The 15,297-nt window shown below is 46.0% G+C and overlaps 1 protein-coding gene and 1 long non-coding RNA gene across 7 annotated transcripts in view; both read left to right on the top strand.

Annotated features, from left to right (window-relative positions):
* The window catches only part of PPP2R5C (protein phosphatase 2 regulatory subunit B'gamma), a 162,892-nt gene that overhangs the window by 4,062 nt on the left and 143,533 nt on the right, over positions 1-15,297 (top strand). The window lies entirely within an intron of this gene.
* On the top strand, positions 2,263-7,851 carry LOC116557751. Its single transcript, XR_004271677.1, has 3 exons — positions 2,263-3,010; positions 5,065-5,068; positions 7,839-7,851. It is a non-coding gene; the product is annotated as an uncharacterized LOC116557751 (long non-coding RNA).

Below are 15,297 nucleotides of genomic sequence, written 5' to 3'. Positions count from 1 at the left end.
TTTTGAGAAAGTTTTGCTCTTGTTCCCAGGCTGGAGTGCAATGCTGTGGTCTCTGCTCACTGCAACCTCCACCTCCCGGGTTCAAGCGATCCTCCCGCCTCAGCCCCCCAGGTGGCTGCAATTACAGGTGCCCATCACTATGCCCAGCTAATTTTTTTTGTATTTTTAGTAGAGACAGGGTTTCACCATGTTGGCCAGGCTGGTCTCTAACTCCTGACCTCAGGTAATCTGCCCACCTCAACCTCCCGAAGTGCCGGGATTACAGATGCAAGCCACAGAGTCCAGCCCCTTTCAAGGCTTTTACATCACGTCACCTTCACAATGAGCAGTTGCTCCCATTACCCAGTGAACTCACCTTCTGATGGGACAGTTACCCCACTTGGGGCCTCAGCCTTGAAAGATGTACAGAGCAGGGACCTGTCCAGGGCAGAGAGCCAGATGGTGTGGAAATAATCCCAACAGAGAAAGCATTCAAGAACCTGGCCTCTCAATGACTTAACACCCTACTTCAAGTTTATGGCAGGTCCTTATAATAAAATCCTGCCTGGCTATTTAGCCTCATAGGAAGCAAGGAAGCAGGCGGCATATGTTGCAGAACAATTCTTGGGTAGAACAAGGGGACATTTGATGGTTTGGGTTTTTCCGTAAGAAAGATGAAGTCCTAGAATAGAGGATAGACTGATAGAGTGGAAAATATTTCAGCCTGGGAGTTAGAAAATAAACATGCAGATTCTTGCTTTGCCATAAATGATGTCACCTAACTTGTGTGACCCTGTTTTCTCATCCTTAAAATGATTTGGTGAGTTTAAGATTAGGCCATTTTTTTTTCCCATTTATTTATTTTATTGCATTTTAGGTTTTGGGGTACATGTGAAGAACATGCAAAATTGTTGCATAGGTACACACGTGGCAGTGTGATTTGCTGCCTTCCTCCCCATCACCTACATCTGGCATTTCTCCCCTTGCTATCTCTCCCCAGCTCCCCACCCCCCACCGTCCCTCCCCTATTTGCCCCCAACTGACCCCAGTGTGTAGTGCTCCCCTCCCTCGCCATTTTTTAATGTATAGAACAGATTGGATGTTACCCTTCTTGAAAGACATTTTCCCTGCAAGAGATATGTCAGGATGTATCTTTCATGTCACAAAATTCTGTTTAAGGTCATAACTGCTGCCATGTAACATTTGCCTAATTCTAGAAACTTCTCTTTGAATGAATGTGTTGGTACATGTTTCTTCTCTTTCCAGATAGAATGGTTAATTTTGACTTGTTGCTTTTGCACATCTGTCCTGGAAATAAAAGTTTCTTCCCAGTACTTCTGATTTATTTCATAGGAAGTCTTAAGGGATGAGGCAGCAAATGGGCTCATGGGCCACTTGAAATTGGAAAATTCTGTGGAGATTGACAAGGAAACTCAATTTTCAGCATCTGTTCTCAGTGTAACATTCAAATCTGTGGAAACATAACTAGGCACATTTTATGATTATTTAGAATCTTAGTAAATTGCTCCAAGATTCCTAAAGTCAGTTTTGTAAGATCAGACCATAGGTTGGTGTTCTTTTAAGCATGTGTACTGTGTCCAGCATCACATTTTTAAAAGTGTTCATGATTTTTGTAAAGTGATTTGTTTTAAGCACATTAAAGGTGGTTTGAGAATTGTCGTGTGTTTTACACCTGCTTCAGCTTAGTTTTGTTTGAAAGTCTCTACAGCAATTCCTCCATAATATCTGTTGCTGAAAAGAAAGAACAGCCCTCTCTCCAACTCGTTAGCTGGCCTTGGCACCTTCAACTTCAGTAACAACCTTTTTCCTGTTATAATCTCTCCCTTTACATTCCACTGCCACCACTCCCTGTTGTCCTAGAGCTAGTGAGACTGACAGTCGCCTCAGGCCACATAGGTGCTAGGCAGAGGAGTAATTTTTTAGAAATTAAAACTGAAATTTTAAAAATATTTAATAATACACCCAATAGATAATGTTAAATAACATTTTTTATGAAAAATACCTTTTCTTTTCTTTCTTTTTTTTGGGGGTGGGGGTGGGGACAGAGTTTCACTTTGTTGCCCAAGCTGGACTGCAGTGGCGCAATCTTGGCTCACTGCAACCTTCACCTCCCAGGCTCAAGTGATTGTCCTGCCTCAGCCTCCTGAGTAGCTGGGATTATAGGCATGTGCCACCATGCCTGGCTAATTTTGTATTTTTAGTAGAGACGGTGTTTCTTCATGTTGGTCAGGCCGGTCTCAAACTCCCAAGCTAAGGGGATCCCCTTGCCTCTGCCTCCCAGAGTGCTGGGATTACAGGCATGAGCCATCACACCGGGCCATGAAAAATATTTTTTCAAGAAATACTCCTTTTCACAGTTCTGTAGCAAGAGTTTTCACCTGAGTTAAGTGTGAGAACGACAAGGACAGTCGTTTAGTTTGGTGTGATCCCTCCAAGGAAAGTCCCTGACACCCCTGTAGGCTCACTTCTGAGCTTGGGGCTTTCTCTAGAACCTCCCATGCCTCAGTTTCCATCAGTCTCTTCCCAACTTTTTTTCATACAACCCTAAGCTGAACTTCAGTGAAACCCAGAGAAGACCAAGAGAAGTAATACTTTGAAAATCTTTATGAAATTCCTATGTAATGATTACGGAGTAAGTAGAATCACTTGCTTTTAATTGTCATGTCTTGGCTCACTCTTCCCAGCACCTCACCATGGTCTTTCCTTCGAGCCCAGGGGAATGGGAAAGAGGCCTGGCAGGGAGGATCCGTCCGCCACTGCTGCAGATCCCGAGCTTTGGGGTTGTTAGGAGGCAGCTGTCCTGGGCTTGCTGCCCTTGGGGCCTGGGAGTGGTGGTTCTTCCTTAAGCAGCTCCCTTCTCTAGCCCCCATTCTGTCCTACATCACAAGCTGCAAGGTTGGTAGACCCCAGGTGCCTCCTGTGTGACCTCCACCGCTCTAGACCAAAGGTTCCAATCTCAGCACTTGACTGTGGGGCCAGATGTTTTGTTGTGGGGCTGCCCAGTGGCCCTGTACTTCCTAGGACATTCACCAGCATCCCTGGCCTTACCCCTAGATGCCAGTGGCCCACTGCCCCCACCAACTGTGACAACCACGATCCCTCCAGACATTGCCTAATGTCTCCTGGCAGATCAGATCACCCCCAGTTGAGCCACTGCACTGTAAAGACACCTTTCCAAAATATGTTCGTTTGCTTACAAACCACACAGGGCACGTACTCATCTGAGCATTATATTTCCTTTAGAAGAGAAATGCTTACACAGAAGGGGGATCACTGCTTTATACTCTTCAAAATTATCGAGCATCCCAAAGAGCTTTTCTTTAGTGGGTTGTATCTACTGATATTTTTCATTAGAAACTAAATTCAAGCTGAAAGTTTTAAAATAGTTCATCTATTAATAACACCCATTACCTGTTGACATAAAAAAAACTTTTATGTGGAAACAATTTTTTTTTAATTTGCTGAAGAAAGTGGCATGGCTCTGTTTTTGCAAATCTCTTTTAACATCTGGCTCCATAGAAGGTAGCTGCCTGCTCCTGCATGCAGGCTGTTTTGATTTAATATGAGTAGCCTGTGAAAAACTCCCCATAATGAGCTTTAAAGGGCAAATCATACGTCTTCATGTTATCATAAAAACAGTTTTGACCTCGTGGACCCCTGAAAGGGTCAAGGGACACCCCCCTGCTGCCGCCCCAGGGTCCCCAGACCACACTTTAAGAACTACTGTTTTAGAATACTCTCCCCATCCTCTGCTGGCCATCTGAATCTTTTCATCTTTTTAGCTCCAGCTCAAGTTCATCCATCCAGAAACTTCAGTGAAGCTGCTTCTCACCATCTTGGACTGTATGTTTTCCATCTTTTAAATGTGTATAGCAGTTACTTAGTAGACCAGTGGCTGGCTGTACAGTTGTCTGTCATGTTTACTGCGTTAGGTGACCTTTGTTCCCTGTGACTTGCCTTCCTAGCTAGATTCAGTCCTCGAAGGCGTCTATTGAGCTTGATTCTTCTTTGATCTTGCCATATATATTAGGACCTAGAGTCAAAAAGTGTTCGGCTGGTGGGATTTTAAGGTACTGAAAAGGAGAGCTTCAAATCAGGTTGCTGAGTTTTCTGATACTGTAAATTAGCAACAATAATAAAAAAAATCTTGTTTATTAAGAGGCTTATTTCTTTGTCACTTTTTTGATTCAACAATGGAATTGTAATGTAGAATTTTCATTTAATGTAATTTGTTTTAAATAAATAACACTACATTAAAGCAGAAGATTATGGTACTTCAGTCTTCTAATGTCTTGTGAAATTTTTTAAAAGTAGATATTTTGGTTTTTTTTTCTTAGTTTTCTTTTACATATTTAGTGGAAAAAAGTAGTCTCATCAGATCTTGGTTCAAAGGTCAGTGGTAAAAAGTATAGTCTCATACGATCTTATTTTAATTAAAGCATTTCAAAATAGGATTTCCATTTAAATACGGTTATGCATCACTTAATGAGGGGGGTGCATTCTGAGAGCCGTGTTGTTAAGCCATGTCGTTTTGTGACAACAAATTTTCCTACCACAGCCTCTCAAGTAACTGGGATTACAGGCATGTACTTAACACAAAGCTAGGTGGTACACCCTGTTACACACCTAGCCCATATGGAATAGCCTGTCACTCCAGGCTACACACCTGTACAGCGTGTCATTGTGCTGAACCCTGTAGGCACCTATAATACAGTAAGAATTTGTGTACCTAAACACAGAAAAGATACCATAAAATACGGTACCATCATCATATGTGCAGTCTGTTGTTAAATGTTATGTGGCAGTGACTGTATAAAGTTTCCCTGTGATCTTTGGTGCTTTGTATTTATTTTATTTTTATTTATTTTTTTTGAGACCGAGTCTCACTGTGTTACCCAGGCTGGAATGTAGTGGCATGATCTTGGCTCACTGCAACCTCTGCCTCCCGGGTTTAAACAGTTCTCTGCCTCAGCCTCCTAAGTAGCTGGGAATACACGCGCCTGCCACCACACCTGGCTAATTTTTGTATTTTTAGTAGAGACAGGGTTTCACGAACTTAGCCAGGCTGGTCTTGACCTTATGATCTACCCGCCTTGGCCTCCCAAACTTAGTATTTCCTTATTTTGGGAATATTTCTCAGTAGAGCATAAGTTACATATATATATATATTTCATGTGTTTTATAAGATAGGTTTTGTTTTGAGCACCTCTTGTTCTGTGCGAGCACTGTGTTGAGGATTGAGTCGATAAAAAAGAAGAACGTAGTATTGACCTGTTCAGAACTGAAGTGTTGGCTGTCATATCTGAAGTGTAGCACCTGTTGCTTCTGGACATTCAGGGTACTTGGGAATAACTTGGCCCCCATTCAGTTAGATCTTATAGTCCCTGAGTGGATGGGACAAGATGGAACCCATTTCATGTAAAGAGCCACCTGGAGCTTTGGGTAAGAAAAATCAGACACTTTAAAGCATCTAAGCAGACACAGGCTCACCATTAAATTATGGAGCTCCAGAAAGCACACTGGACCCTAGGGTGCATATTACAGTTAAAGCCAGTAGATAAGATCAGTCAGCATTTCTCACCCTCTTCAGTAAAAGCTCCACTACACTACATGCAATTCTAGAAAGAGCTTATCAAGCAAATGATATGAAATCTAAAGTTTTCCAGTTCAAGAAAGAAGCTCAAAGTTCCAACACTGAAGCAACGGCAGGGTGAATGGCAGCTTCTAGCCCTGCCGTATGATGGTGGAAAGGCTTCCACCTGCATCCTTAGCGGAGCTGAGTGAGTCAGGCTGCCACCATAAAATGCTGTGATGTTTTCCTAAATCACAGGGAAGAGTCATCTGGAATATTTCAATTCTAAGACGGGCCTCCAGTGTTTCCTTAAATGTTGGGTACCTGCCAAAGGTCAGGGCACAGCGGTGTCTGGTTTAGCACAGCATCCTGTCTAATCATCTAGTTCCTATCAGCATGTTGTGTTAAGCAGAGACTTTCCGGTGCCCCTGTAGTGAAGTCAGTGCCGCTTCTAAATCCAGCCAACATTGTCATCTTCATGTTCTCCGCCTGGGGGAGTGAGAGAACAAGCCTAGAAATTAAGGTCTCCAGAAGAGGGGGGAAATGCTTTATTAAGGATATAGGCTTTTTCTTCATCTTGTGTGTGTGATGGAGTCTCACTGTCGCCTGGGCTGGAATGCAGTGGTGCAATCTCAGCTCACTGCAACCTCTGCTGCCCAGGTTCAAGCGATTCTCCTGCCACAGCCTCTCAGGTAGCTGGGATTACAGGCATGCACCATCATGCTATGTTTTATATATTTTTTAAATATAAGATTGAGCAGCCCAGTGCTGTTAGCTCATGCCTGTAATCCCAGCACTTTGGGAGGCCAAGGCAGGTGGATCATGTAGTCAGGAGTTCAAGACCAGCCTGGCCAAGATGGTGAAACCCTGTCTCTACTAAAACTACAAAATTTAGCCAGACACAGTGGCAGGCACCTGTAATCCCAGCTACTCGAGAGGCTGAGGCAGGAGAATCGCTTGAACTTGGGCGGCAAGGTTGCAGTGAGCTGAGATCGCACCACTGCACTCCAGCCTGGGCGAGAGAGTGAGACTCCATTTCAAAAAAAAAAAAAAAAAAATGAACACGGCCCTAAAGAGATTAATTTCAGACATCGTGCATCCTGCAGGTGTTATCTCTGACTGAGGACTGGCTTCGCTAGATGGTAATATCGAAGGACAGAGGGCTCTGAAGCCATTAGACCTGCCCTGGCCAGGATGTTCATTATTTGCCACATGTGGCGATTTTTTTTTTAATCGAACATTCTAAAGTCTGGGGAGGCTATTCTTAATTTAAATAGAAATTAATGAAAATTCAAATTATATAAAAAATTCAGTCCCTCGGTTGCATGGGCCACATTTCAAGTGCTCCGTAGCTGCACGTGGCCAGCAGCTACTCTGTTGACCAGCAGAGGTGGAACGTTCGTACCTTCACAGAAAGTTCCGTTGGACAGAGCTGTCTCACACCCTAACAGTATATTCCAAAATAATTCCAATGTAAGTGTATTTAATTTATTTTGTTAGCTATCACTGTCCTGAATATGAAATATCAAATTTAAGGTTAAATTTAAAGGAAGAGAAGACATACATTGGCAAAAGAGAAGGCAGGAGATAAAATTAGAGAAAGAGGAGTGCGTGGTGAGACAGGAGGGAGGCCTGTCTGCTGCTTGGTCTGTGCTTGGCCTGCACCTGATCCCCACACAAGGAAGACTCCATTGCCCACAGGAGTGGTTCCTGGAGAGACCCAGGAGCAGTCATGACCTTTCGTCCTCCCAGTCTGTCTTTATAGACATTTTCTGTTATTTATTTATTTATTTAGGGGTCAAAACACACATGATTAAAAAATAAAGGAATATAGAAATCAAAGTTTCCCCATCATCTTCCTCCTGTTCTCAGGCTGCTTCACAAGGCACAGCCACTTGACTGTCTTGCTGATTATGAACTGGGCCACTGTCCAGCTCAGGGAAGTTGTACGGTGTGACAGAGGCTGGGTTCTGGAGTCAGGTCACCCTTCTGTTCCCTGAAGGGACTGTACCCTCTCTCGGTACCATGTTCTTCTTTATCTGGGCTGTTCTTTCTGACATTGTGGCTTTCCTCCAGGCAGTCCCTTCATTCTGTCAACCAGCAGGTTCACGGTGAGACCCAGCAGTGCTGAGCCCCACTGTGAGTGCAGAGTTCCCACACTCATAGAGTTTGCCTCCAGTGATGGCACAAAAGTGGAGTGCAGTGCTGCAGGTGTTTTCTGCAGGGCATGAGTGACATTGGATATGACAGCGTGTCACCTTTGCAGCGCAGTGGCCCTGGGGATCTCAACACCATAGTGACAACCAGAACTACTCACATGGCTCCACACATCCCTGGTGACAGGACCCTCTGGGAGCCCCTCTGCTGAGATTGGGAGGCTGCTTCAGGAGGTCAGGGACGGTCTCACCAAGCAGACGACACGAAGAGTAAAATGTGAATGTCAAGAAGGAGGCCATGGTACAAAGATTAGGGAAAGATCCTCCCTCAGCCAGAGGCAGCAGCTAGTGCGAAGGCCCCATGGAGGAAGTGGGTTTGCCATGACCACCGCCAGGTGTCCACCGGTTGGCTAAGGAGAAGCGAGGGTAGGGAGGGGGGAGGGATGGAGGTAGGGAGCCAGGCACCAACAAGGGAGGGTAGGGTTTTATAAACAGCCTGCCTAGACAGGGTTTTGGGATTTTGGCAGGGAGTGGGGGTTGTTTTGGTTTTTTCGTTTTAGAGACAGGGTCTCACTCTGTTGCCCAGGCTGGAGTGCAGTGGTGCAATCCTAGCTCACTGCAGCCTTGAACTACTAGGCTCAAGCCATCCTCCCACCTCAGCCTCCCAAGTGGCAGAGACTACAGGTGTGCACCACCATGCCTAGCTGATTTTTGTCATTTTTTGTAGAGAATGGGTCTCACTATGTCACTCAAGCTAACCTGAAACTCCTGGCCTCAAGCAGTCCTCCTACCTTAGCCTCCCAAAGTGCTGGGATTACAGGCATGAACCACTGAGTCTGGTTGGATAATGGGAAGCCACTGGTGTGTTTTGAGCAGGGAAGTAAGAGGATCTTCCTAGCTGCTGTGTGGGAACAGGAGACCAACTGGAAGACTGTGCTTCTTAGATGAAGGGTTTCTTTGTTCACACAGGCAAGGATGCGGCACTGGCACAGCCGGCCGTGGGTGGGCTTGTCAGCTGACCACTTGCTGTAGAGGTCTTGGCTGGGAGCTGGCTCTTGTGACTTTTGGCCCCTAGAGACTAAAGTGCAGAGAATTTGCTTTGAGTTGCTGGCTTCCACATTAGCCGCCTTAGTTTTTCCTAGACAGACTGGTTTCTTTGGAGAATCTCCTTTTCTTATCATAACCGCTGTTTACCAACCTTCTGCAGAGAAGGTGCAGGGGATGAGGCATGGACAGATCCGTTTTCAGAGCTAACATTCATCTCCTCTTCAGCCACGCATCTCACTCCTCTCCTCTGCTGTACCCAGTCTCCGAGTGCATGGCCTCGGGGGGTGGGGGCGATTCTGTAGGGACAGCACCTGCTTTCTCCCTCCGGGCCCACCCTGCTTTGTGGTTGCCAGATGGAAGGAAGTTGCATCTGTTGAATATTCCTATGCTGAGATGCACCAGTGACTGCCTCCACAGCCCTTTTTATTACTGGAGGTTGTAACTTGCCTCTTCCTTCATTCTCACTTGTAAGGTAGGCTCAGGAGGTTTGCTGACTACAAGTGCATCGTAGACCTTGATTGGGAAAATCTGTCCTGTTTTCCTTTATTTCTTCCTTTTATCCAGAAATTGTTGGCCTAGCACAAGAATTAGTAAAACCTTTTTTCTGTAAAGGGCCAAATAGCAAATATTTCTAGGCTTTAGGGGCCATGTGGTCTCTTCTGCCACTACTTAACTCTGCTGTTGCAGCAAGAGAGCAGCCATAGACAGTAGGTGGATAAATAGACTTGGCTGTGTGTCCATAAAACTTTATTTATAAAGATAACCAGGAGGCCAGATGTGGCTCATGGGCTGTGGCTTCCCAGCCCTGGCCTACAGGAATCCAAATCAGGTTCAGCACTTGGAGAAGCTGGCCACTTAATCTTCCCTCCCTTCCCTACCTATGGGTCTTTGTCCCTGGGCCTGTATCTGAAACCAGCACTGATGATGTTCTGTGAAAAAGGCACCTTTGTGTTTAATTCTATTCATCATCTAAGAGTTACTGGAGACCAGTGATTTGGCCCTGCCCAACTGAACAATAAGTATCTTATATCTAGTTGTGAATTTTTAGAATCGTAGTGTTTAAATGAAGGGAAAGAGCCGCTTGTTTAATTTGGTAATCCCCTATATGATAAAAATCTAGGAGAGAGGCTTTGTCACAAATCCAGTTGCCCATTTTGCTGTTTCAATGAAATACTTTAAAGTAGAGAGACTAACAGACATCCATGTATCTGTTGCGTGGATTGTTTTTTTACTTCAAATATATTGGGGAGCTGTTGCCTGGCTGCACGGGAGGTTGTGGGGTGTGAGGGCATTTGGACATTCCAGCTTGCTGTGTCTATGTTAGGGACTAAAGGGGCACTCTCCCTGAGTGTGAGGGACGCCTCTGGTGTCTTATTTCCTCTTCCTAAGGAAGTGCAGCCATGCTTGTTGGGAACACTTGGGAGAGGGCCATGCACCACTGAGGCAGGTAATGCCCTTTGCCTCCGTACCTCCCTGTGGGCCTGGCAGTGGGGATCTACCCTGGCTGGGCACCTGAACCCCAGCACAGTTTCAAGGCCTGTCTGGGCACCACCTTGCCTTGCCATGTGGACTGGCCACCTCATCTTCTCCCTTCTCCAGACACCCCCACCACCTCCTCCGTGAGCCAGAGACTCCAGAATCCCAGAACCTCATAGCAGTAGACACATCCTCCCCCAAGGGCTCCATGTCTCTTCAGTGGAGAGACCCTGGGAAGGGAAGGGGAGGGAACAGCTTCCTCTTTATTCCCGTAGCTTCCATTTGAGTGGCCGACAAGTGTCTCAAATAGCATTTCAACAGCATTTCAGATTGTGCCCCCCCCACCTTCCTTCTAGAACGTGCAGCTGCTGCTCATGTGCGCCACTGTTCAGACAGGTGGGGGCCACAGTGCTCACTCAGAAGCCTCTAGGACCACTGACTTTGAGTGGCTTCTACTGAAGGGAAGGGCTGACTGTTTTGATTTGGGTTTGACAAATAATACTGAGTTGGAGAAATAATTTCCCATCGTTAAGCCAGACGTCAGGAGGCTAAAGTAAATTCGAGGTCACCTCTCCCCTCACTGGATGAGCAGATAAAAACAAAACTCCCCATAACCAGCATTCCAGAAGAGGGTGAACAGGGAAGAATCAAGTCCAGATTGCCCAAGCTGGGTCACTAAACAATGTCATGCTCCTTCACAGCGATTTCTTATCATTTTAAGATAGACACCCAGTTTTTGTTTTAGGAGTAAACACTTAAACTGAGGAAGCACACCTGTTGTTTCTCACTTCACGTTCAGCCAACACTAATGCCTCCTCTGTATCGAGAACAGCTGACCCTCCCAAAGCGAGTGTGTGTCCCTGGCTTTGTGAGACCCTTGCTGTTGCCACTATCAGCCTGGAGGACTCAGGGGTACTCAGAGGGTAGTGCAGCCCTCACCACCGTCTATTCCAGAAAACCCTCCTCGCCCCACAAGGAAGCCCCATTCCCACTAGCACCCAGTCCTCACTGGCCTTCCCCCAGCCTCTGCCAGCCGCCAGTCTGCTGTCTGTGGATTTGCCGATTCTGAGTAGTTGATGGGAATGGGATCGCGCAGTCTTTGTCCTTCTGTGTCTGGCTTCTTTTACTTGGCATGATGCTCTCAAGGTCCACCCATGTTGTAGCATGTGTCGTGCCTCGTTCCTTTTTATAGCTGCTATCCAGTTGTTTGGATAGCACATTTCTTTTCATCAGCTGATGTATATCTGAGTTGTCTCTTCCTTTTGGCTATTGTGAATAATGCCGCTGTGAACATTCTATACAGATTTTTGTTTGAACACCTGTTTCCAGTTCTTTTGTGTATATACCTAGGAGTGAGATTGCTAGGTTATATGGATGGTCGTGTGTGTGTGTGTGTGTGTGTATGAGAGAGAGAGAGAGAGAGAAAGAGAGAGAGAGAGACTTCACTCTGTCACCCAGGCTGGAGTGCAGTGGCACCATCTCAGCCCACTGCAACCTCTACCTCCTGGGTTCAAAAGATTCTCCTGCCTCAGCCTCCGAAGTAGCTGGGATTACAGGAGCCCACCACCACGCTCAGCTAATGTTTGTATTTTTAGTAGAGATGGGGTTTCACCATGTTGGCCAGGCTAGTCTCGAACTTCTGACCTCAGGTGGTCCACCTGTCTCGGCCTCCCAAAGTGCTAGGATTACAGGCATGGGCCACCACACCCAGCTTTGGATGGCAATTTTATGTTTAATTTGCTGAAGAACCACCAAACTGTTTTCCATATCAGCTGCCCCATTTTACATTCTCACCAGCTATATACAGGGGTTCCAGTTGTTCCACGTCCTTTATGACACTTGCTTTTCGATGAGACAGGGTCTCACTCTGTCAGCCCAGGCTGGAGTGTGATGGCATAATATCTCACCGCAGCCTTGAACTCCTGGGTGCAAGCTGTCCTCTTACCTCAGCTTCCTGAGTAGCTGGGACTACAGGTGCCCACCACCACACTGGCTATTTTTTTTTTTTTTTTTTTTTTAGAAAAGCAGTCTTGCTATATTGCCCAGGCTGGTCTTGAACTCGTGGGCTCAAGCTTTCCTCCTGCCTCAGCCTCCCAAAGTGCTGGGGTTAGAGGCATAAGCCACGGTGCCCGGCCATGCTAATGTTATTTTTCAGTTTGAAAAAGGATAGGGGGCCAGGCGCAGTGGTTCACACCTGTAATCCCAGCACTTTGGGAGGCCAAGGCAGGCAGATCACAAGGTCAGGAGTTTGAGACCAACCTGATCCACATGGTGAAACCCCGTCTATACTAAAATACAAAAATTAGCCGGGTGTGGTAGTGGGCACCTGTAGTCCCAACTACTCAGGAGGCTGAGGCAGAAAAATCACTTTAACCCAGGAGGTGAAGGTTGCAGTGAGCTGAGATTGCGCCACTGCACTCCAGCCTGGGTGACGGAGTGACCCCATCTTAGAAAAAAGAAAAAGGATAGGTATCCCAGCGGGTGTGAAGTGGTATGTCGTTGTAATTTTCATTTACATTTCCCTGACATCTAAAGGTGGTGAGTATCTTTTCAGGTGCTTGTTTGGCCATTTGTATATCTTTTTTGGTGAAAAGTCTGTTCAAGTCCTTTGCCCATTTTTCATTCGGGTTGTCTTTTTGTTATTGAGTTGAGTTCTTTTTACGTTCTGAATACTAGACCCTTGTATAATTTGCAAATATGTTCTCCCATTCTGTGTGTTTATTTTTCACTTTCTTGATAGTGTCCTTTGCACAAAAATGTTTAATTTTTATGAAGTCTGATTAATGTTTTCTTTTTAGTTGCCTGCGTCTTTGGTGTCATACCTAGAAACCATTGTCAAATCCAAAGTCATGAAGCTTTACCTTTGTATTCTTCTAAGAGTTGTGTGGTTTCAGCTCTTCTGTTTAGGTTTATGATCCACGTTGAATTGGTCTTTTCCTGTGGTGTGAGGGGGCATCCTCCTTTACTCTTGTCCTTGTGGCTCTCCAGTTGTCCCAGTGTCATTTGTATAAGAGACTGTTCTTTCCCCAGTGAATGGGCTTGGCTCTCAGTTTTATTCCATCAGTCTGTATGTCTATCCTTATGCCAGTATCATACTAGCTCAATCCAAATGCACTTTTAAAAGATCCGAGACTGGGAGCGGAGGCTTACCACACCTGTGATCCTAGCACTTAGGGAGGCCACAGCTGGAGGATTGCTTGAGCTCAGGAGTTCAAGACCAGCCTGGGCAACATAGTGAGACCTTGCCTCTACAAAAAATACAAAAATTAGCTGGACCTAGTGGCAAGTGCCTGTAGACTAAGCTACTCAGGAGGCTGAGGGAGGAGGATCACTTGAGCCCAGCAGGTTGAGGCTGCAGTGAGCCATGATTGTGCCACTGCACTCCAGCCTGAGTGAGACAGACCCTATCTCAAAAAAATTAAAATTAAAAATAAATAAATAAAATATCTGAAAAAACATAGAAAACTAGGTTTTGTCTGGGAGGACAAGTAGTTTGGTGTTGCTGGAACATCAGGTGCGTATTTGTCCATGGAAATGGTTGTGTGAAGGCTGAAATTAAGGACTTGAGAGACAGTGATTGTGTGAGGGAGACTCAGCAAGCTCCAGGGCCTGCCTGAGTGTTGGCAGATAATGGGTACATGGGACGTGTCCATGCTCTCAACAAGCTCAAAATCTCTTTGTAGAAGCAGACATGGGATCCTAAGCCGATGTGTCAGGGAACTGCCTTAAGAACACGGGAGAAGTGGAGTCTGACTGCGTGTGTGAGGAGTGGGGAAAACATCAAAGGGAATGGCTTTTGAGCCAGAACTGTAGGCTGAGCAGATCAAAAACTTCGTGTGGGGGTGGGAGTTTGGGAGGGAAGAGGGCACTTCATGCTGAAGAAACAGGCATTGAAACAGGGCGTGATCAAAGAACACTTGGGAATCTGAGAGTGTGGCATTCCTGGAGTAAAGGGTGTGTGTTGAGAGATGAGCCCTGGAAAAATGAGTGTAGGGAGACAGTGGCTGAGCTCCTGCACCATGCTAAGGAGTCTGAACTTTCTCCTGCAGGCAGTGGGGAGCCACTGGCCTCTTCTGAGCAGGGGAATGGTCTGATGTGCCTTTAGAAAGGTCAATCCGGTGACAGCATGAAACTGATTGGAAGACAGCTATGCCCACCACTGTACCACCAACACTGAAAATTCAATGGGAGAAAGATGAAGGAAATGACATTCTGATTGTCTGGTCTATAGCGGATGGGGCTAATGCAGGGAGGGGTAATGTGTTCATTTGGACTATTTTCGCGTACACAGTAGTTGAGGGAATTGTACTGTGAAGCCCAGGTCCCCGTTGCCCAGCCTTGGGGTCATCCACGTGCAGCCAGTCTTGTCTTACCCAGGTATCCCCTCCGCAAGCACGGCCCTCTCCTCACATTACATTATTTTGAAGCAAATCTCAGTCATATTTTATTTGTACATTCCACCTGTGATGTCCTCCAGCAGGGACTCTAAGACAGAACCAGAATGTGATTGCCACCATATAAACATTAACTGCAGTTCCTTACTCCCGGAAGTAAGCATTAAGTCTCCATTCCCCTCCCTTTTTCAGTTGGTTGGTTTGGGTCCTGAATTGAATTGAGTCCTGAGATCCGAACCAGGTGCATACATTACACTAGGTTGTGGTATGTGCTGGTTCTTCCTCTCCTTTTTCTCCTTGCAATTTAATTGTTAAATCAGGCTGTTCCCATACATTCGAGGGATATGATAGTCAACCAAGGGCAATTTTGTATCCCCAAGGGATATTTGGCAATGTTTGGAGAGGTTGGTTGTTGCAGCTTGGCGGAGGGCTGCTTGCATGTAGCAGTCAGGGCCCACAGTGAGTCTCACCTGGGCTGAAGTGTGGTGGTGCAGCTCTTGTGCTGCCGGGACACCTGCTGCCTCCCATTCCCCACGTTCCCTGTGTAGATCTCATTGCTGTTGGTTAACGCACTCCCCTCTCTCTTGTATTTTTCTAACAACTGGTGCTTAGACCTCAGGGCTTGATCAGATTCAGACTGGACTTTCTGGTG

Source organism: Sapajus apella, unplaced genomic scaffold, assembly GCF_009761245.1.
Source record: "Sapajus apella isolate SASKATOON/1434 unplaced genomic scaffold, GSC_monkey_1.0 scaffold20, whole genome shotgun sequence".
Classification (NCBI taxonomy): domain Eukaryota; kingdom Metazoa; phylum Chordata; class Mammalia; order Primates; family Cebidae; genus Sapajus; species Sapajus apella.
Note: the sequence above shows the minus strand (reverse complement) of the source record. Positions and strands in the feature narration are given on the sequence as shown.